Source organism: Lepisma saccharinum, chromosome 4 (genome assembly GCF_977018435.1).
Source record: "Lepisma saccharinum chromosome 4, izLepSacc3.1, whole genome shotgun sequence".
Classification (NCBI taxonomy): domain Eukaryota; kingdom Metazoa; phylum Arthropoda; class Insecta; order Zygentoma; family Lepismatidae; genus Lepisma; species Lepisma saccharinum.
The window spans coordinates 102,321,382-102,344,974 of NC_139232.1; the positions used below are offsets into that span (position 1 = coordinate 102,321,382).

Consider the following 23,593-nt stretch of genomic DNA (forward strand, 5'->3'; position numbering starts at 1 on the left):
AATATTACTTTTAACTGAAATTTTTGGCATTCGATTAAATAATTAATTGTGGTAAATTTATTTTTCCTTCAATATATTAAAAATACTTTGGATGAAGCCTACTTTGAAGTTTTCTTGCTGCCCACTATTACTGCTTTAATTTATGGTTTTGAAGTAAAATTAGGCAACACAAAGAATTTATATTCTGATGCATGCGAAACACAACTGTATTATTAGATATTGCCGACTACTCGTGCAAAGGGGCACGAGGGGGTGCTTGCACGCTCCTTAATTTTCTTCAGCACCCCGTACGTTCAACTGAAAACACTAGCATTAATATGTAATATGTCATGTCATCATATTGAGCGCCGAATGTTAGGTACCGAGGTAAGACTGTTATTTTTGTATGCAACAGGCAAGCACTGAAAGAGGTACCGATATACATACTTTTCTGCACTGGCAGCAACCTATATAAAGATCAGCGACCATTTTTTTCTTTCCTCAGCATTGTTGTTATGGATTTTTTATTCTCTTGTTTTTTCAAGTGGTCTGTCCGTGGTTTTTGATAATTTCCTATAGCTTAATGTGAGTTATGTTTTTTTCTTTTTTCATTGTTGATAAATGGTTTATTTTCCGCCTGCTTGTTCTTCCTCGCACTGGAGCAAGACTTTCAGCTGCTTTCAAGGTACCACCAGGTCGTACTTGGGAAATTATTTAATGCGAGTTGTAACATGAAGGGTAGTTTTCTTCTTAGTAAGTTCTATGTATTTGTTCCACGTAACATGTCTAGCAAACGTACCATTTCAAGCTTTTTCAAAAACTGTTGGGAAGAGGTCCAATGTTCACGAAGAAATTTTAGTGCGTTGTTGGGGATAGTGTGGCAGAAGGGATTTTAAAGATGACACAGTTGCTGTGCTCTTCGCGTTTTTTCTTCTGGCAGACGGAGGGTGCACTATGTATTTTGTACCTCCATTGGTTAAATTGAAAAGCTTCAAAAATTGTATTTTTGAGGGCAGGATGATTTTATTTTGTATTTCACTACATAGTTCAATAAGACTGCAACGTGTATCTGAATGTTTACACTGTATGACCACTTTCTTGTAGTATAAGACTTAATACACATCATCATGGACGTCCATGGGGGGGGGGGGGGGGGGGCACAGAATCCCTGGGAAATGAATGCCAATCTAAAGTTATATATTTCACACATAGGCTATATTTTAATTTCAGTCAGTAATTTATGTTAATCAGTGGCAGCGATTAGGGATGCAGTTGCCCCTGTCTTTTTGCTATTTTTGCCCTCGCACTATGCTAAAACTTATCTACCAAGGGAAAGTAAACTGTCCTTGCCCTCCCCCCCCTCCCCCCAGTTTTGAAAGGTTGCATGCGTGTTTCATGTTTTCCTTATTTTCAGAATCGCACCCCCTCAGCACCCCTAAATGAATAATCCTGGCTCCGCCGCTGACAGTATCTATTGTGCAAACCCACTCTGAAAGGAGGTAAATGGCATACAGAAATATCTTGCAACATATTGTATGTAACCTTGAAGTAAAATAGAGAAAACTACATTGGCATTGTGGTGGTCTAGAGCGTAGTGTGACTGGCTACTATTCGGGAGACCCAGATTCGATTTTTCTGACCTTGTCCCCACATAAAGCGGCTCTGGGGACAACCCATCCTCAAATCAATGGGTACGGGGGGGGGGGGGGGGAGAGGAGTAAAGACAGTCGGAGCATAGTGCTGATCACATCATCTCCAAAATAGCAGAGATCAAGAATTTGTAGGGCCCTACCCCCACATCCCCTAAATGTGCCTTCATGCTACGGTGTTATATGACGGGGAACATTCCCTTAACATTGGCACTTAATTGTCTTTTTCCTCCCCTTTACTTTGGTTGTTTAAACCACCAAACAACAGGTTTATCGAGTTATTCAACTATTCTATTGTAATTTATGACTAAGATCAAGCTTTTTAGGTCATTTTTTAAAGTTTTATAGTCATTTCAAAATAATTGTAAGGTAATTCCATAGGCCATTTTTTGAAATATTTTAGGTCATAACTTCCGAGCCCTAGTTACAAACTAATTTTTGGACTGAAGAAATAGGGTGTGGTGTTTATGTGGTTAAATGCGGTAGTTGGGGACTTAAGCCATATTGAACTAAACCAGGTATATTCTGGAGAACCTGGAATGTTCAGCCAAACTCCGTCACATTATAGTCATTTATATTAACCTACACTGATCTCCATTTCTACATTCCCTGAAGATGAGAGCAATGTATGCCCTGACTCCAATTTAACCTGGCTGGTAACCCGAGAATAATTATTCGGGATTATTGTTGTTTTGTTGTCATTATGTAGGTATTTAATAAACACATATCCACAATAAATGTGTTCTTTAACAGTTTTAAAGTATTTAAAAATAAGGATATTATTTTTCGTCATTAAAACCGTAAATATATAACATGGTTATGATTTTTATTGGAGGAAGGTGGAACGTAGGGGGCGCCAAAATTGAAAATTTTATCTTGAGCCACTCCTGCAAACAAGGTAGCAGATCCAACGACCACATTCAGGAAATCAGTTGTTTATTTCTAATGATGACAGAAGCAAGTGATATCAAGACAAGAATTAATATTAAAGAAAATAACTGTACTCACTCAGTCCTCACTGCCGTGCTTCGTACTTCAAACTTTTTCTTTCCCTTCCACTGTATCAGTATTATTATGGCAATCGCTGCATGCTTTGTAGCTAACTTCCCTCCAAAAATTCGACAATGTTACACTTGTTCCAAAAACATGCATTCTTTTTGTGCCACCTTGTACTATGTCCCTCCTTTCGCTATGGACAGTTTTCCTTTTCATTATGAAAGCAAGCACTTTGCACTGAAACAGGAACGAACTTTTGACAGTGCAAGAATTTTGCAATGCAAGAACAGGCACACAATGGTAACAGCTGACTGGTCCACGCTGCCCCTGCGTGTATTGATAATTTGGCTACAGCACCACAAGGGCAGTTTATTTCGACCACGCTGCACTAAGTAAAGGTAATACAAGAGATTGTTTAACACACTTGTTTCGCTCTCAGTTGTCCCTCTCCCTCTTAACCTTGTCTCTACCATGCTTGGAACAGTGTGGGCGAAGATACCATATAAATTCCTTAAAAATAAAAAAAAAATAAAAAACTATTTACGGTGATGTTTGGGCCTCTGCTCCGCCACATGATCTCGAATGAAATGGAATTGCAACACTGCTGTATCGTGAACACAACACTAGCAGTGTGCATAAAGCCTATAATACTGCAAGCTACAGACCTTTCTCTCTCCTTGCGTGCTGCAAACAGCGGCAGGCGCTGGTAAAGCAAAGCTGATGGGGCATGGGAACGTTTGATGTTTTGAAGAAGATAGTGTTCAGTGAATAAGTATAATAAAAATTAATTGCATTACAGATTTATTATGATGTGCTCTTGCGAATAGGCAGAAGCTACTACTGCTTCAGATTCTTGCAGATTAAATCGTTTGGTGTGGAAGTCTTTGAAACAAGTGCAACTCAAAGTCCACGTCCCATATACTTCATTTTTGAGTCCATTTTCTATTCTGCATGAACTACACCCCTTGAGAGCAGACAACTTTTTTATGTCTAACATATATTCTCTTTCTTTTTCATTATCGTCTTCTTCCTCTTCTGTTTTTGTTTGTACTACAGCTAGTATAATCTCATATAAGGTGATATTTATGTTATCAACATCTTGGCAAATATATACACCACCTGCAGTGTAATCTAGTTGAAGCAAACACAAAGCATATATCTACAACAGCACACTGTGGAGGATGGTATATACATAAGCCATGCACACTTAAGAGTCCATATTATGGGCAGCGGAAAAACAGACCTTCATTCAGTACACTTTTACTCGAAAGCTCTTGCAAACGTTGCTATGCATTTTCAAACACAATTTTATGTCCTTCGAGAATGGCTTTATTCAAGCCATAGCGGGGTTATGTTCAAGTCCTGCAAGTTCAGCCATCTGCCGATAGATGACCCTGACCAGGTTTTACTACAGTGGGCGTTGCTTGGCTTTCTTCTTCTTCTACCCTTGGCATTGTCTTCTCCCTTGGGGGCAGCTTTTGACCGTGCTCCGACCATTTCGGAAAATCCAAAGTCGATTTCTTTCACTCGGCTGTTTTTTCATTGTGTTTCATTTGTCTTATTTCTATTTTCCAAAAAGGATAAATACATTAATACAGAGACTGTCCCAATTGAATCTTACATAAATTATAGCAAAATTAAAGTTTGTTTTAAGTCAATTACATGCTCAAATAGGGTAATCGGGACTGGGCCTACAGGATAAAGTGGGATTCAGACCAGGGATCGAACGTGAGACCCCTTGAGATAATTACTACTAATTCCATCGAGGAAACACAAGGACTTTTTGTGGGGGGGGGGGTGTCCAGACCCCTCCCCAAGAAAGACTTACCAAATGCAAAAATTAAATAATGAAAATATACTTGTGTAGCATTTATTACATAATTGATGGTTATAATTTCCTTTGAACTTATTGATTGATTTGTTGTTTTTAAGTCCACTTTTTGCACAGAAAGGCTAATCGGGACTGGACTTAATGTTTAAAGTGGGATCCAAACCACTACGTGCCTCCACCGGGTATCCAACCCGGTACCCCTTGATTACAAGGCAACAACGATACCACTGCACCATCGAGGAGGCCCACTCTTTGAACTTATTGGAAGGCAGGTTGTAATTAGGGGCTTAGAAGGACAGTACCAATGATTTATGCTTGCAAGCTACTGTTTATAACAATATGCATAAAATATTAATCAGGAACTTTGCTTTTTGCTAACCGGATGTAACATTCTCTTTTATTCAATAAATATTCAATTCTTCATCAATTTGAAATGAATTTCTTTGCCAGGACACTTGTTTTTATGCAAATTATGCCGATCTTAACTACAGGTAAGCTAGATAATGAATACCTGCTGTTATTCGATCATATTATTATTATTCCTGACGCACTTGGTTCGGTGTATTTCTAGATACATGCCTTGGGAGGCCCTACAGAAATTACAGTGAAAGGAAGTGAGACAGTCTGGTCCTCTTTCAAACTGTAAATCTTGTTCTTGTCCCAAGTTATGTAAACGCTCTCTCGTTCTCGTCTTGATCTCTGAATATAATTTCAATTATAGTCACATTAACTTCAACACATTTTAAAAATACAATTTGTGACTATACAAAGAACATGCTTGGGCAATACATTCACATTTAGAGAACACCGTTCTATTTCATAAAGAGGTAAGACAACTATGCTGAAGGTAGATATTTAAATTTTAAAAATAATTCACTGCACATTCAATTATACTATATTTAATGTTATGTTATAATAATGGAACCCACATCTTGCAAATTTTAAAATTCTAGTGTCATTAATATTTTACTTTGGATATTATGTGAATACATTAATCGTGATGGAGGGAGAAATCACACTGGAACGACAAGACAGGCGACACGTGTCGCTTGAGGATTTCACCAATCGAGTGTAGGCTTATGCAGCCTGTCATGCTGCTATGGTGTGAAACGTTGTTGCTGATTGGCTCGTTCCCAAGCGACATGTGTTGCATGTCGCTTCGGTGTGAGTTCTCCCTAAGAGGGCGAGTGACAATGAATTCAATTACATCTTCATAGCTTGTTCATGACTAAAAGAAGCTACTCGTGTCGCATGTCACTCGGACTGGGACTTTCTCTCAATATCATGTATCATGTTGACTCGGTTTGTTGTTCGTGCATGATTTGCTTTAAACTTAATAGGCTGCTGTTGCTTGATGTGAATGTTCTGTGTCGCTTGGGAACGAGCCAGTGAACAGCAACGTTTCTCACTGTAGCTGCAGACCGAAGTGACAAGCGACACATACCTCTAGAGAACAATCCAATCAACAGCAATGTTTCACACAGCTGTAGAATAACATGTCACACAAGCCTGCGTTCAAGTGAAATCTTCAAGCGACACGGATATTTCACACCGTCTAAAGCAAAATATTCACTGCACATGCACGAACAACAGGCCAGGTTGACATGATGTACGGTATGAAAGAGAACTCAGTCCGAGGGACACACAAGCAACAGACAACACAAGCTGAATGGTTAGTTGCATTTATTACTGAGAGCCAGTTACCAAGAGACAGGTGTTGCTTGTCGCATGTTGGTTTGATATGAAGTCTCCCTAAAAGTAAGCAGCTTTTGAAGCACAGTATGAATAGTTAGTACATAAACAGCAGTGACAGCACCAGACTTTCTTGCGTGGGAGAACTATTGGATACCTGTCAAAGATTTGGGTGGACCACATCTTCACATAAATATATTTTGATATTCAAATTTTACGTGATCCATACAAAGAGGGTCCCTATCCTGCAGCCACTTCTGTAGCATTTTTAGCACATATGCTCTTAAGCTGACAATAACTATTAGTTAAACATTTTCAAATGCAATTTTAACATGAATTAATTCAAAGAACTACCAGTGTAGCATACAGGTATGAATAAGCGCATGACTTTCTGTCACCACACCTACCATAGTTTATCAGAAAGATCTGTTTTAACGGACATCTTATTATTAATTTACATTGAAGAATGAGATCAGATCCTGCGTGGCCTAGGGACACGAGATCGAGTATGAGACTCCGTCTTTAAAATACAGCAAACGAGAATTGGAGGTAGGATATTTATTCCTAGAAATGTGTGAGCTGACGAGCTGTAGCTATGTATACAGTTGTGAAATATAAATACATTGTTTGAAAAGTAATAATAATTCAAAGGAATTTTAATGGTACGGCTAAATGATCGGGCAAGATATTTTATGTTAATTGCGCAGTACTTCCACATTTATGGTAAACACCAACAAATACTGCTGTTTTACTACATCTAACACGGAAGATCTTTCTTCTTCCTTGCTGTTACCTCATTCCTGCAGGTTTCATTTTTTTTAGTAGTATCTCATACTCTTGGTCTCGACTACTTCAAACATACCTGAACATTATTTATCTACTTCATTATTTATAGATTATCATAATCGCAATTACAATCATAAAGATAAATCGTAAGTGTCAACTGTGAACCTGTGCGCCGTCATTTCACATATTCAGGCGAATTCAGTTTTCCGGGGTTCAAACAGTTGAAAAAAGATGCCAGCCCCTGGGCAGGATTGTCGTTTGGTGCCTTCCTTTCCCCCGCACTACTAAGCACCAACATTTTATGCGTGTCTTTCGATACTTTCTTCTTATGCAATGGTTTATGATATTCACATATTACAAGTTGTGAAATGATGCAACAAAGAAAACCTCAGTAAATAAAACAACAACAACATTATACTAGACCTTGGTGGCATCCCTTCATCATCATCGCGATTAGCCAAAGTTGGCTAAAAAATGACGCTAAATAATAGAAATTGAATAAAATATATAAATAATACATGTTAAATTTGAAGATCAGTAAAGCCGGCGAATGGCAAAACTGTCATAAAACTAACAACAATAACAGAGGTGCGGTGTAGCGACCATTTTATTTTCGGAAAGGGTTTGCATTCCTAGAAATGCCTCTATCCCTCTCCATCAACCCATCTCATGGTAGGTGTAAAGAAAATCCACCCACTGTTTATAAGTTAGACTGTAAATATTTATTTCCCACCAGAATACTTCCGATCGGCAGGAAATTTGAACACGAGACCTTGAATATAGTAGTTACTGTTTTTAATATACGAAGATAAAAATATACTGGTTTGTCTAGAGAACAATCCAATCAACGTTCGTCTAATATCACTAAGGTAGCCAGGCTAGGGCAGTGCGGGCAATCCTCAACATTATACTCTTGGTATCCTGAGATCCAGGCCAACCTGATTAAACAAACACTTTAACTACCCCAACTTACGAGGAATTTATACTCAAGCTCTCAGACTCGAACCCCTGTCCTTTAGTAATTTCAACATTCTGAAATATTACAAGCAGATATTCTGAAAATACACAGTTTCATTTCATGCAATGTACAAAGAGAAATGGCATTCCTTTAAATTAACAGTTCCTGTCACAACGTTTCACACAGCTGTAGGATAACATGTTGCACAACCCTGCGTTCAATCAAGCGACACGGATATTTCACGCCGTCTAAAGCGAAATATACACTTTGCATGCGCGAACAACACGCAAAGCCGACACGATGCACGGTATGAAAAAGAACTCAGTCTGAGGGACACACAAGCAGGATGGTTGATTGCATTTGTTACTGTGAGTTGTACACAAAAGGGTTCATATCCAAATAGGATCAATAATCACCGTTCCTCCACCCAAAACTCAGATTTCACAGTTGCCATCCACACCACCAGCCATAACACCACCTTCAATAACTGTTTCAGTGTTGCCATCATCCATCTTTTACCCCACCTCCCCACACACACACACACACTAACACATTTTCCGCAGGCGATGGGAAAGTGCCTATATAGCAGGCATGCATGCCACTATACCCCCCGGACTCAACCTAGCCAACCAGTAACCCTTTCCTCCCCGAAACTACCCACCCACCTTACAGTAAACACTGGTTAAAGTACTTTTAGTTCTCTATCAACTGTTTCTGGCAACACTGACCGTGGTCAGTATTCTGTGCCTCTACTTTATGTGACGCTGATCTATCTATCTTCTACTTTGAAAATGCGACATATATCGCGAAATATAGAACTATTTCTCTTCGTGTGGTAAGTGTTTACTGTCTCCTTCATCATTTGTATTTATCCACCCTTCTGGCACCTTTTCTGATCCTATTCCTGTATATATATATATAGAAAAAATTGCCAATAAATCCTCACCCTAATCATAACTTATTAAGCATATCAAAACCTTCATTCATCAACTTTTTACGCTTACAATAACCTCTAATTATTACTAAATCAATTTTTGTATTTTCCATCTAATATCTTATTCTATATTATTCTATTTAGCTCTCGCCAGAAGGCACTCTATCTTCTTATGTACATATTCTTGTTGGCCTCCATCTCATCAGACTTATCATTCATTAATTTCCTCATATGTCTCATCCAACTCATTTGTATTTCCACCCTTCTACATAGGAGTTGTAGCTTTCCTGGCGACGTCAATCGAACAGGGGTTCTCAGGTTACCAGCCAGGTGAAATCGGCGTTAACTTCCATCGTATACATTGCTCTCATCTTCAGGGATGAGATGATGTTGCTATGTATGAAACGTTGGAAGCTAACGCTGATTTAATCTGGCTGGTACACCTGTTCGAACCCTTCTACGTGCTAAATTGAAACAACAATCTTTCGTAATCATTAAACAGGATGGAATAAATAGCGGGGAGGCTTTGTAATATTAATAATTTGAATTACATCCCCATTAAAAATTGAGCATCCTCGATGGCGCAGTGGTAGCGTTGTCGCCTTCTACTCAAGGGATCCTGGGCTCCATGCTTGGCCCAGTCCCAATTAGCCTTAGTGTGCATAAAGTGGATTTAAAACAGCAAATCTATAAATCATTAAGAATTAATTTTATAATGAATTTCGGGTGAAAGATTCAATATGCCTAGAGAATTATAAAAAAAATTGAGGGGGGGGGGGTATATTTATACACACGAATGCTCGGGAGCCAATAGAAGTTTACAACCTGCAAATTGGGTTTTCTATACCGATTCAACAAATTCAATATCTGCAATGTTGTTTGTGTGGCACCTGATTCAAAATCGGTCATAATTTTATTCGGAAATTATTTTTGGGAGAATAAAGACTGAGCTTGACTGCGGTTCGATTCCCGGAGGAGAGGGAGAGGAAAGTGGGCTCTCCCACTGCATGGGGTGCATCTACGTACAAGGGACTCTGCTATATAACTACGTGGGAGCATAGAGACAATTTGCATCGCCTCTATAAATAACCGAGACTGTGAATATGTAAAGGGCCACCACCACCCATCCACCAATATGCCTTCAAAACACATTGCATAATTCAGGTAGGTGGCTTTACCAATTTCTTTCAAATACAAGTAGCTAATTATAGTAACAAAACATATTTTCATACATAATTGGATTTTTCAAAATTACAATAAAATAACAAAGCAAACCATTTTGTTGTAATTCTATAAAAAATAAGTTAACATAGGCCAGAATCGGTAAACTTCCCGTTCGGACAAATGTTGCAGTTGAAGTAGTGGTCTAAACAGGCAAAAAACTGCTTACTGACACGTAATCTGACTTAAATTTGGCATAAAGCAGTCTATTTTTTAGTTTGAAAGGCCTTGTGACATTTGTCGAGCTGGGATGAAGTTCTTCATAACTAATGGGATAAAGAAAAAGGAAAATTGAATTCGTAACACTACTAACGGACTTATTACACCATTCGCATGATGTAATTAATAAATGATTATTAAAAAGCAAACATTTCTTTGTAAATAATAATGTAAAATGCCTGTTTTTGACCAATCCCTCTCCTGTTGTAGGTTTGTTATCCATAAAATATCAATCTGGAAATTTTGTTTCACAGGTACCTGTCATAGAGTAATCTTTATGCTGTAAATATAATTACTCCCCCATCGGAGTAATCTAGGTTCAAAATTTTGAAAAAGAGAATCAAGAAACGATCAAAGAGCTATAACAGTAATTCAGCCGAAATACTCTGATCTTGAAAAAAATACACAAAACATACAATGTAGCTTGAAATGTACTGAAAACAATGTTTTTTACCCAAGCTATCATTTATCTTGGATGAGTTATCATAACTGTCTACAAAGGCTAAAAATGCCACAAATAAAAAGTCAAACATGGCCACAATTTTTAAACGAAGTCAAGTTTAGGAAAATACTACCCTTGCATAGGGGTTACAACAACAAAAATATATATAAATAGAAAAAAGTTTACCATTTTGTCAATTATCTTTTTGGACCACATGGTATTAAATAACCATATTTTGCTTTAGACCTAATATTAATTAAAATATGCAAGTTTGATTAAATTAGTGCATATATATTGCATATCAGTGAAAGTTTTATAAAAATATATTAAATACATTCACAGAGATTGGATTAACCCCAGAGTCGGTTTTATACAAGGATAATGTTGGAAAAATTTCCGCTTGAAATCATTCACACTGAGAATCGAACCTGGGTTTACTACGTGGCAGTCAGATGTCATATTTTCTCTGTTTTTCTCATATATCAGTTTATACTCAGTTCCATATTTTTTCACATTCACATTCAGAACATAAACATCCATGTCTTACTCGGGGTTCGAACCTGGGACCCCTGCTGTCGTAGCATGCTGTGCTAACTACCTCGCCCTGGAGGTTAAATACTAGACTACTGGGCCTCCTTATTCATTGAAGAGAAGCTTTCACAATTATGTATGTTACAAGCCACATATTGTTGCTGCAGGACTCTATATTATTGTTCGTCTGGAATTTTGACACAAGATGGTAAGATCAGCTGTTGACAATGAAGATGCCAATCGACCCGAACAGCAAAACCTAGGACATGTCTGAGGAAAGAAATTCACAAGGGTTTTACGACCTGTCAATCACTAACTGCCCGGGTACCGGAGGAGGAGTGTTCTTGAGGAGCCTCGCAAAGCGGGCCTGGACAAAACAGTGGGTGTCGTAAACACTGTGCATGCTCTACCGGTAGGAGGAAGGCGAATTCGGAAAAGGCCTTTCCATGATATACAGTCTTAAGGAGTTAGCACATTACGCTACGACGCCAGGGTTCGAATCCCTGGTCATGGATGTTTGGGAGTGTCCATTCAAAATTTCATCACATAATCACTCATCCCCATCTTCACAAATTAGCCAAAAGTGGCACAAACAGCGAATCAATCAATCAATAATTTCCGCCGACATTAGATTGGGAACATGCAGATTTGAATGCTAGTAGTAAGAAAGATAAGCTATTCGGGACTGGACCTACATTTTAAAGTTGGACCCAAACCACTATGTGCCTCCACTGACTATCGAACCCGCAACCTATTGATTACAAGGCAACGGTGACCATCGGAGAGGACCCTCTAAAGATTTATGTACACCACTACTTACAATAATGTACATAAAATATTTATCAGGAACTTTACTTTTCATCAAATGGACATACCATCATTCTTTTTGTTATTCAATAAATATTCAATTTTTTTACTACTTTGACAAATTTTCTTGCCATTACCTTTTTTTTTTTTTTGCACAAATTTTAGCGGTCTTAACTACACGTAAGCCAGATGATGAATATTTGCTGTTTTATCTCCGATTGTATAGTGTCTTTTTACTATTTATGTAATAATATTTTTTAGTGAAGATAGAAAGAACAAAATAAGTATTAACATTGTCTTTCCTCCGTTTCTTAGTCTGTGGTTACATACAAGAATACTCCATACGCAAATTAAGTACTAATTAATTAATTAATTTTCATATTACGTATTACAAATAATTATAATAAAGTATTTAATAGAAACAATTTTTTTATTATATTTCCGAGACACTTGGCTCGGACTGGCTCCCCAAATTATATTTCTAAATACATGCCTAGTGATGTGACGCTAGTATGACTTGGTAACTAGCTTTTGTTATTTTGTACTGGAATTATACAAGTATCGGTATCGGTGGGTATCGGCGGGTATCGGCTCAGCTCTACTATATACACAGAAAGGCTAATTGGGACTGGACCTACAGTTTAAAGTGAGGTCCAAACCACTGTGTTCCTCCACCGGATGTCAAACCCGGGCTCATGACTACACTTTATTTACTTCAGATAGCAAATCGAGATTGAACTAAGTGGAATCTGAACCACTGTGCAATATGCCTCCACCATGAATCGAATCTTCGACTCCTTGATTACAAGACAATAACGTTAACTGTGCTGGCTTCGAACCCTGTTTGTGTTTGTTCAAATCGTCAGGAAAAGTTTGCAATCTTTAAATTTCAGCAATTTTAATGCATGAAATGACACTAAATGTACATACTGAGATTCTGAAAAATGCACATAATCAGTGAATGTGATTTTACATGTATCCCACTTCCCTTCACCTGTCTTATGCTTAGAGTTGCAAAAAAGCTGGCTTTTTTGAATGGATGTTTTTTTTTTCATTTAAAAACTGGATTTTTTGAAGAGAAAAAACTGAAATTTTGGCTTTTTTGGCTTTTTACTAATAACAGCTAACCTATTTCACTTGAAGTTACTGTTATGAGTTTACAGGTTTGTAATGACATATTTTACAACTAGCTACAAAAATTTACATGATGTAGCAGGCAAGAGACAGACAGATATTCGCCAATCTCAGTGGACATATATAGTGGTTCAGATACAATTTTAACCCTAGCTACATCGTAAGTTAGCATTTTTTTTATCAATGTTGTGAACATTTCATAGAGTCAGTAACAATTTCTTACTCGTTATCCCCCAACACCCCATTTCCTGCTTTCTCAAATAATTTAGCGATGTTTTGAATACCGTGATGGTCAGCATCTTATACAGTGTTTCAAAAGTTGCACAACCCAAACTTTGGAAATGTATATCATGAAAACCGTAAGAGATATTTACACCGGGTTTTCTGCTTATAAAGCCTCATCCATTGAGAGATTTTTCAACGCCTAAAATTATCAGTTCACTCCATGCAGTAAATTATTTAAATTAATAACTGACGGAAATCAACATTCAAATTTTTCCAGAAATGAACTGAGTAAGAAAAATATGTAAGAAATTATCGAAGGGTCATAATTAGACATTTGATGACTGAATCCATGTCAGTCTGTCATTTGCGACCAATATTGGTCATGTGCAACATTTGATGAATTTTTGACTGGCGATTTTATGGGTAAGTGAAAAGTACCATTTTTGGGACATATCTCTAGCAGGTCGAAATATTGCCAACAGTAGCATGCAACATGTGTCCAAGTATTGGCTATACATTTACGTGAAAAATCGTAAATCAAGATTTTGTGCCGAAATTGAACTCTTGAGAGAATCCTAGACTGCCCCTGGTTACATATGATATGATATGATATGATGATATGATTTATTTGCATCCAAGGACTACAATTTTGTACAAATAGGTACATCTGTAGTATAGGACATGTCAAGTAGAAGTACATGATAATAACATTTGGTAATTTTAACATAAGATACACGCATATATATTGGTGTATTATAACCCTTGCATATCAAGATATTATACTATACAATTTCAGTTTGATGTGCAACATCAAGCCCTGAATGTATGGTAACTAACCATACCTTTTAACATTTATTCTGGTTACACATAGAATTATAGGACATGTGAATTAGAAATACATGATAATAAAGTTTAGTAAATTTAACATAAGATACATTGCATATAAAATATTATACTTAAAAAATTCCAGTTTGATGTGCAACAACAAGCTCTGCACATATGGTAACTAACCTAACCATACCTTTTAAAATTTATTCTGGTTACAGATACACAAGACCTTCAAAAGATGAGTGTTGCCTCTGTATATTCTTGTATGCTGTAAAATGAATGTTTAATTAGCATGGTTTTGATTTTGTTTTTAAACTTTTCCACTTTGGGTTCGTGTCTTAACTCTCTGGGCAACTTGTTATACAGGGCAACTGCTGAGTTTTTAGGTCCCTTCTTGTAGAGAGTAAGACGGCATGGCATGTCTTCATTCGAATTTTATCTTTATTTCTCGTGTTCAGGCTATGGATATCTTCATTGGTTTTGAAAGTACTAATATTTTGATTGATGTATACCAGACATTCATAAATATACAAACAGGGTAATGTCAGTAAGCGGAAGTTACGGAAGAGATTTCTGCATGAACATTTCCCATTGACCCCTGCCACAATTCGAAGTGCTCTTTTTTGTAATTTAAAGAGTATGGAGCTATGTGCCTTGTTTCCCCAGCTCATGATTCCATACCTTATTACTGATTCAAAGTTTGCTACATACAGACTTCTGACAGACCAAAAGCTGGTAATATTTACCATTACACGCAGTGCAAAGCAGACTTTACTTAATTTTTGTTGAAGCATGTCGATGTGGTTTGAAAATTTCAAGTGTTCATCTAAAACAATACCCAAAAATGTAGATTCTTTTGCGTGCATTAAGTCTGTATTTTGGGACTTAACATTAATATTTAAGTGTTTCTTAGTTTGAGAGGCAGTAAAATTTATGTAATTTGTTTTGCTTGTATTTAGAATTAAATTATTTCCTTGAAACCAGCTATCAAGCTTCAGCAATGTGTTGTTTACTTTATTTTTTAAGGCATGCTCATCGTTGTGCGACGAAATTAGTGTGGAAAGAGCACGTTTAGTTGCCTTTACGTAGCATTCTGCGAGATTGCCCTGCGGGCGATATGGAGAAATTCTGATCTGCTTTCAAAAGGGGATTTTTGTAAATATTGTATATAGGGATTTATCTATCTTTTCATTTCTTTATTTTCTATGTTTCATTTCTTTTCTCTCTCTGATACCTCACACTACTCGTGCAAATGTTTCGTTCCGCAGTCATCTTTGCCGCGAAAGTAACGCAAAAATTTAGTGCATTTTTTTTTAACTCTCTTTTCGTCAAGGTCACAGTTCGGTGGCGAGAGAGCTCAGTATTAGCGGGGGGTGTGTCAGGTCGAGCTACGATGACGGGGGCCACGTGGTGACATCCAAGAGGCAAGAGGGAAGACCCCCCGCGGAGGTACCAGCCGCGATCTTGTACAACACCGGACAAACAGTAGTCTTTAACCTTTCGCTGCGCAAATACATAAGTTTGTACTCGTCTCCTTACCGCGTAGATACAAAAAAATGTTTAAGATTCCGAATTTACCGGTCAAGAAACGTTCAGTTTCGACGTCCTGCGCTCTGGAAAGATACCCCGGAATCGGGTTAGTGTTAACGTGTCAGGTTACCGAAGGGCGAAAGAATCGACCATCCAGACAAAAAGAAGAAGAGCAGCGGAAGTACAGGGAGTCGAATCCGGCACCTTTGGGACGTTCCAGAGAGGAAATTCTTCAATGGGACCTCACCTTACAACAGGTTCTCTGGGTACAGGAAGGCAGGCGGGAGAGAAGCTGCGCTAGTAATATCGACACGTCATCTCCATCTGCGGGTCCTACGATTCGGCGGGACTCGAACCAGGTAGTGGACCACGGTGCTGCAACGTCTAAACAGAAAAGGAAGAGGGAAGTAGACGAATCCCAGGAAGATATCTTGGTTCTGGACACCGACACAGAGTTCGAAGACGAGCCATCCTTGCCCCTGACCCCAGGAAAATCTATCCCTTGGACAGAAATAGGAGTGCTTCAGAAGTACGGAGAGACTGCAGTGAGTGCCCGCAGGAAGCTGTTCTGATCTTCAGCAACGAAGGAACGACATCCAGGTATGTGAAGTGATGTGCTGTGCGTCGGACCAAGTGATATATATTAACTGTGGGACTTCCGAAAGCTTCGTGTGAACATTGACTGTGAATTTCGGGTGAACTGTTAAGTGAACAGAAACTGCGAACAAGTGTTTTTTGTATATTATTATTATTTTTTTTTTTGTAAGTTACAGAACTTTGATATCTCTCTCTTCAGGAAGGGGGGACTATGTAATGATGCGATCATTACTGGATCCTTTTTATGTTATAAATTGTGTATGTCTATGTCTATGTCCTGTACGTTTGAGTTCTTGGCCGTTGGGGAGCGGTAAGTTTCCGGTAACGGTTTAGGTCATTAGCGGGGCCTATAAAAGGAAGGGAAGGCAGCAGTCGGCCTCAGATGTTTCGGTGCAATACGGCGAGGTAAAGAGGTGTCTCTTCTCTATGGGGCGAAACGAAGACTTTTCTTGATAATATGAATAGGCGGATACTTTAACTTTCTCTCTTTCTTTTAGTACACACACTTGCTCTTTTCACATTATTCCAATAGTTTATTTCATGTGGGAAACCGGGTACACAACACACATACCTTCAGCCACCTTTTTTGGTACTGAGGGTTATATTTTTTTTTACTCGTGGAGCCAGTGGCTACGCGAGTCTACACACTCTCTTCGGGAAGGGGGGACAGGGTACACCGAAATGTAATTGTGCGAATAACGGCCAAGAATTAACTTCTGTAAATATAATATGAATAAACCTATATATATCTAAAAGGAAATGGGCGTTAAGTTGTAATTTGAAGAGGTACGTGTCTATTGCCTAAACTAGCATCCACAGAACTTCAGGTACTGCAAGTTTTGAACCTCGGGACAAGGATTCAAATATGTATGGTAGTGTATATTGTGTATGTTGCTGAGAATCAGCTTAAAAGCACAAAATATACCGATACATACTGGGAAGATCACGGATCTCGAAGTACACTTGTGGACAAAATTAGAGTGAACATTGACTGTCAGTGTCGTGTTATCTAATGAAAGTGTGTTTGTAGTGAACAGAAACTGCGGACAAGTGTTTTGTGTATATTATTATTTTTTTTTCTAGGTTACAGAACTTTGATTTTCCTCTCTTCAGGAAGGGGGGACTATGTAATGATGCGATCATTACTGGATCCTTTTTTATGTTATAAATTGTGTATGGCTATGTATTCCTGTACTTTTGGATTCTTGGCCGTTGGGGAGCGGTAAGTTTCCAGTAACGGTTTAGGTCATTAGCGGGGCCTATAAATTGGAAGGGCAGGGGAGCAGTCGGCCTCAGATGTTTGGCGGAGTACAGCAATGTAAGAGGTATCTTTTTCTCTGAGTGGAGCAGCTGGGCGAGCTTTCTTTCCTTACTATGTGAACCGACGGCGGGGATGTTAACTTTCTTTCTTTTAATACACACACTTGCTCTTTTCACATTATTCCAATAGTTCATTTCATGTGGGAAACCGGGTACACAACACACATACCTTCAGCCACCTTTTTTGGTACTGAGGGTTATATTTTTTTTTACTCGTGGAGCCAGTGGCTACGCGAGTCTACACACTCTCTTCGGGAAGGGGGTACAGGGTACACCGGAATGTAATTTTGTGAATAACGGCCAAGAATTAACTTCTGTAAATATATTATGAATAAACCTATATATATCTAAAAGGAAATGGGCGTTAAGTTGTAATTTGAAGAGGTACGTGTCTATTGCCTAAACTAGCATCCACAGAACTTCAGGTACTGCAAGTTTTGAACCTCGGGACAAGGATTCAAAAATGTATGGTTGTGTATATTGTGTATGTTGCTGAGAATCGGCTTAAAAGCACAAAGTATACTGTTACATACTAGGTTCAAAACTTGCATGGTTGTGTATATTGTGTATGTTGCTGAGAATCAGCTTAAAAGCACAAAATATACCGTTACACAGTGATCTGTTAATATAATGTTTGTGTCATCTGCATACAATATAGCCTGTGCCTCATCCAAAAGTTTTGGCATTTAGTTTACGTAGAGCAGGAACAGAAAAGGTCCAAGTATGCTGCCTTGGGGAACTCCACAATTTATTTTTTGAACTGGAGATTGATTATATATTGTATTTCCATCAGCATTTAAGTAACATATTTCTACAAATTGTTTTCTTTCATGAAGATATGATCTAAACCATTTATGTGCTAGTCCTCGCATGCCATAATTTTCTAGTTTGTTTAGGAGAATTTCGTGATTGACTGAGTCAAAGGCTTTTGTCAGGTCACAGAAAATCCCAAGTGTGTGTTTGCAGTTATCAAGTGATTCACCTACTTGTTCAATGAGATCAATCAGGGCTGAATTTGTGCTTTTTTGCTTTGTAAAACCGTGTTGTGTCTTGCTTAGTACTGAATACTTTTCACAGAATTTTTCAACTTTTATTAGCATTGCACGTTCAAAAATTTTTGAGAACACAGAAAGTTGTGATATAGGTCTGTAATTGGCTACATCTTTTGGATCATTTTTCTTGTATATTGGTTTTACAATTGCAATTTTTAGTCTGTCAGGAAAGATACCTGTTTCAAAGGAATGATTTATGATGTGTAACAGAGGTTTACAAAGCTGTTTGTAGCAACCTTTAATCAGAAAATCTGGTATTTCGTCAAATCCAAATGAGTGCTTGTTTTTTAATGATCTGAATATTTCCCTTAATTCTAGTTCAGAAATGGGTGATATGAAGATTGATTTTTCATTTTTCAGAGCTGTTAAAGCCTTTGCGCCTGTCTTGGTCATCTTTTTATTCTTATTTTGGCCAGCACATGGTACCGAGTTTATAAAGAAGGTGTTGAATACATTTGCTACATCATATGGACTAGTTAATTCTTTGCCTTTTACATTTAATGTTATGTTTTTTCTTGTGTTTGAGTGTGGACATGTTACACTTCGGATTATATCCCACATGGCTTTGCATTTGTTATCCGATGTTTGTATCCTTATGTCATTATGTCTGATTTTTGCCTGTTTTAATACTGATTGATATGTTTTCTTATACATTTTGTAGTAGGCTATAAAATTTGGGTCATTATTTACTTTACTTTCTGCATGAAGTAATTTTATATTTCTGCTAGATATTTTTATTCCATTTGTTATCCAGGATTTTTCTTTATTTCTTATATTTACTTGTTTTACAGGAAAGCATTCATTGTGGAGTAGGCAAATTTTATTTAGGAGGACATTGAATTTCGTATTTGTGCAGGGTAGTTGATAAATGACATCCCACCTTTCTTCCCCTAATTTCTGCATGAATATATCAATTGTCTCCTTTGTGTATAGTCTTTTTTGTATTTTCTTTGTTGCTTTTAACTCAGTTATTTTTTTGTTTCTACACTCTAGTGAAAGAAATTGTGCTTCATGATCAGAATAGTGTACACTTACATTTTTACACTGGTACTTTTTTGCTTCTTTGTGGATGATCATGTGGTCTATCAACGAAACTGAGTTTGGTGTTATTCGTGTAGGTGAGTTGATTACTTGTTTGAGGCCATATGTGTTTAGTGTCGTCACAAAGTGTACCTTACGCCCTGTGTCTTTTAGGAAGTCAATGTTCAGATCCCCACATATTATAATTTCTGATTCTAGTGTTTTTAGTTCATCCAAAAGCATTGTGAGTTTTTGTATAAAAGTTGCATAATCTCCATCTGGTGTTCTATAGCAACAGATAACTAAAATTTTGAGGTCAAGGAGATATATGACGCTGAATTCAAAGTGTTTTTCAATAGCTTGAACTCTTTTTGGGATAATTCCTTTCACTCTTACACCTTGTTTAACAAATATGCTGGTACCTCCGCGCTTAATCATTGATCTACTGGAGAAGCTTATTAATTGATAATTATAAATTTGTGCAAATTTGATTTCATCTTTTGAGAGCCAGTGCTCTGTAATGCAAAGAACATGTACCATTTCGGTTTCTTCTTTTATGAGGAGATCCAAATTTAGCATTTTACCTGATATACCCTGAACATTTAAGTGATATACATTTACACAGTTTCTATAATTATTGTCCTCTACATAGTAACTATCTCTTATTGGTGGATTTTTGTTCTCATTTATGCCACTTATATTATTTACCATAAAAAATCGTCACTGTACTTTTTGGGCTTACATTTCTTCCTGATTGCTACTCGGGGAGTTTTTTCCGTTGAATTTTCACTGTACACTTCATTATCTTTTCCATCAATCACCACTTCACTATTTTCCCTAACTTTCATGACTTCACTATCTTTCCCATCATTCACCACATCACTACCTTTTCCATCATTCACTACTTCACTACCGTTTTCACATGAGACTGATGCACTTGAGTGAGTTACGTCTTTTCCTGGTTCGTTCCTTGTTACTTCTTTTCTTATATCTTGCATTATCTTGCATGATCTTGATGGTGGAGGTTGGTTGTTTCTCCTTGGAGTTATTTGGAAGTGGTGCCGGTAGAGGTATGGGATGCTCAATTTTATGGAGAGTTACTGTATTGTTTATCAGCAGATATAGTTTTTCACATATAATGTTTTTGCCTTTGGCATTTAGGTGTTGGCCATGATTTGTGTGGCCAGCTCTTCCAACTTCATTCACATCTAAGAGCTGAACTAAGGGGAAAGATCTGCAGACTTTGGCAACTTTTGAGTTTGCAGTGTCTACTTCAAGGTTAACACATGATGATGGGATTAGATCGTATCTTTTGGGGATAGCACAGACAATTACATTTGTATGTTGTACTGTGTCAAGGGATTTTTTTAGTGTTTGTATTGCCGTTTTGGTTTGATTTTTTGCCACATCATTTGACCCCCCCCATTATAATTATGTAGTTTCTTTACCAAAATCCTTGCACTTGGATGCTAGTGAACTTAACACTTCCCTCATTGGGGCCCCTGGTTTCGTGAATCCAGACACTTGGTACTTATTCTCAACAGATTTTTCTGCTAGTCTTCCTGCTATGCCACGGCTGTGGCTATCCCCTAAAATCAACAATTTGCCCTTGTACTTTTGGTTTTCATGTTCTTTGTTTCTTTTATCAGTCTTTCGTGGATGGTTATATCTTACGTTACTATTATCCATTAAGCTACATTTACGTGTGTTGTGTCTGTTGTTCACCGCATCAGGCATTTCCCTTCCATTCTTTTCCAAATGCGATTTTGTCGAGATTTTAGGTATGGGAGTTACGGTGTCGAGTTCTGCACTAACTAGCACATTAAATACGTTTCTATGCACAAACTTCTTCTGTACACTGTGAGCATCCTCTTCTTCCCTGGTGGATTTGTTAGCAGATTTGCAAATTATGTTGTGTTTGACAACTTCTGTCCATTTTTTGGGATGTTTTGCGTCCTCTAGTTCCTCTTTTTGTCTCTTTTCTTCTCGTTGCATTTCTAGTTTGTCCATTTGAAGTAATTGTATAATTCTCTTCGCTCACTTTCGCCGCTACTGTGCCTGTTTTTTTAATTGATTCAGCATGGCGTATTCATTGGAGCAGTGCGTGTGCATTGCTGAAGAGTATTTTACTACTCATTCTTACACTCATGTGCAAGAGGTTTTCCAATAAAAATGCCCTGCTTCTGCTGTTCCTCACAAAGCAACCATTTTAAAACCATTCAAACACCAACATATGATCACACAAATTGTTTAAGAGATGGTATTTTTGTTGAAAATCAGTTCTCAGATGTTTTCAGCAAATTAACAATGTTTTTTTTTTAAATAATGTAATTGTTTTTATTTAGTTAAATGCTAACATAAATTTATGAACCCAGTGATAGCCTATAGGATTAGTTTAGTGCAGAAAACGCGGTGTAAATATATCTTTCGATTTTCATGATATACATTGTCAAAGTTTAGATTGCGCGACTTTTGAAACATACTGTAGTATGCACAATTGCTAATAGGTGGTTTCCTGGTGCCTGATTTTCAGAGCTGGCACCTAGCTTTGAGGAAAATTTTTTGAGCACTGGTGATGTCACATCAAGTGCGGAACTGGTCGCCATTAACATCAATTCATGCCTGCACATGCCACTCCATGTTATAGAACACATCAGGAGTCACAACGCCAATTTCCCACCCGAATGCTGTCTCGCAGTTCCATGATACTCCGTGGCTTGTTGCAATAGACCTTTTCATTTCAGCATGCTCCATAGGAAGAAATGCATTGAGGTAAGGTACTTTGGAAAGGACACAATTTTTTGCATGCTGGTGTTGTAAGAATGGCAAGCATCTCCATCCTGTTGAAAATAGCAATTACACAGTTCCTCATCATCCAGCTGATTTACAAAATCGTGCAAGATTCTGTATCCACTGTGATGATGAAAAGATGGGGGCCACAAATGCGGCGCCAATGCTTCTCCGTAGCAAATTTCATTACATTAAGACCAAAAGTTTGATTTTTATAAGCGAAAGTCAGGGGCTGAGAGCACGAGTGAAACACATGTATTTATTTACATATTTCAGGTCATAGCTCCTAGTTAACAAGGACCTATGGCGAAAAATCAAAACTAAGTACAGAAAGAAATCTGATACAGAAAATGGAAATGGATGGGAGATAAATTGACACAAGGTAGCCAAAATATAGCAAAAATGGCTTTAGATGAGAATCCACAAAGTGCATAGTGAAGAGAAATACTTGGAGAAGCACGTGCAAAGAGAGGCAAGGGTAAAGCTGGTGTAGAGTAAACCAGTGTATCACATTTTGTGAAGTTGAATAGATTATATATTTTTTGAAATTTATATTTTCAGAAAATAATTTCTGCATCAACATGTTTGTGCTTTATTTTCACATTTTATTATGATCGTCTAATATAACTATGCAAACACAACAAGCAAGCATTCTAAGTCAATTGAACACTTCATGATACCACATTCCATTATTGATTTGGTTTATTTTGGCTAATTGCAGCATTGGCCATAATTAACATCTTACTATGTTTGTTTAAAATGGGAAGAATGAGAGTGTATTTTGTCAGGCAAAAACAAATCTGATGCATGCATTTTGTGTGATTTGAATTTTCCTAGTCAGTTATTTTCTGCAAGTTTGGGTTCATATACTGGCGCAATAATCAGTGGCCAAATTGAGGATTAGAAGAATCTTAAGTTTACATTCAGTAGGTAGTTGATCTTGAAAATTGCAAAGTCTTGTCGATAAATTGTGCGTTGACAACGAAAACAAGATGATTTTTTGCTGAACTCTTACATGAAATAGTTTCATGTTAATTTTAATTTCATTGGGC

The 23,593-nt window shown here is 37.6% G+C and overlaps 1 protein-coding gene across 4 annotated transcripts in view; it reads left to right on the forward strand.

Moving 5' to 3' along the window:
* LOC145986684 (uncharacterized) overlaps window positions 1-23,593 on the forward strand; it is a 140,760-nt gene that overhangs the window by 71,023 nt on the left and 46,144 nt on the right. The gene's annotated exons all lie outside the window — the stretch shown is intronic.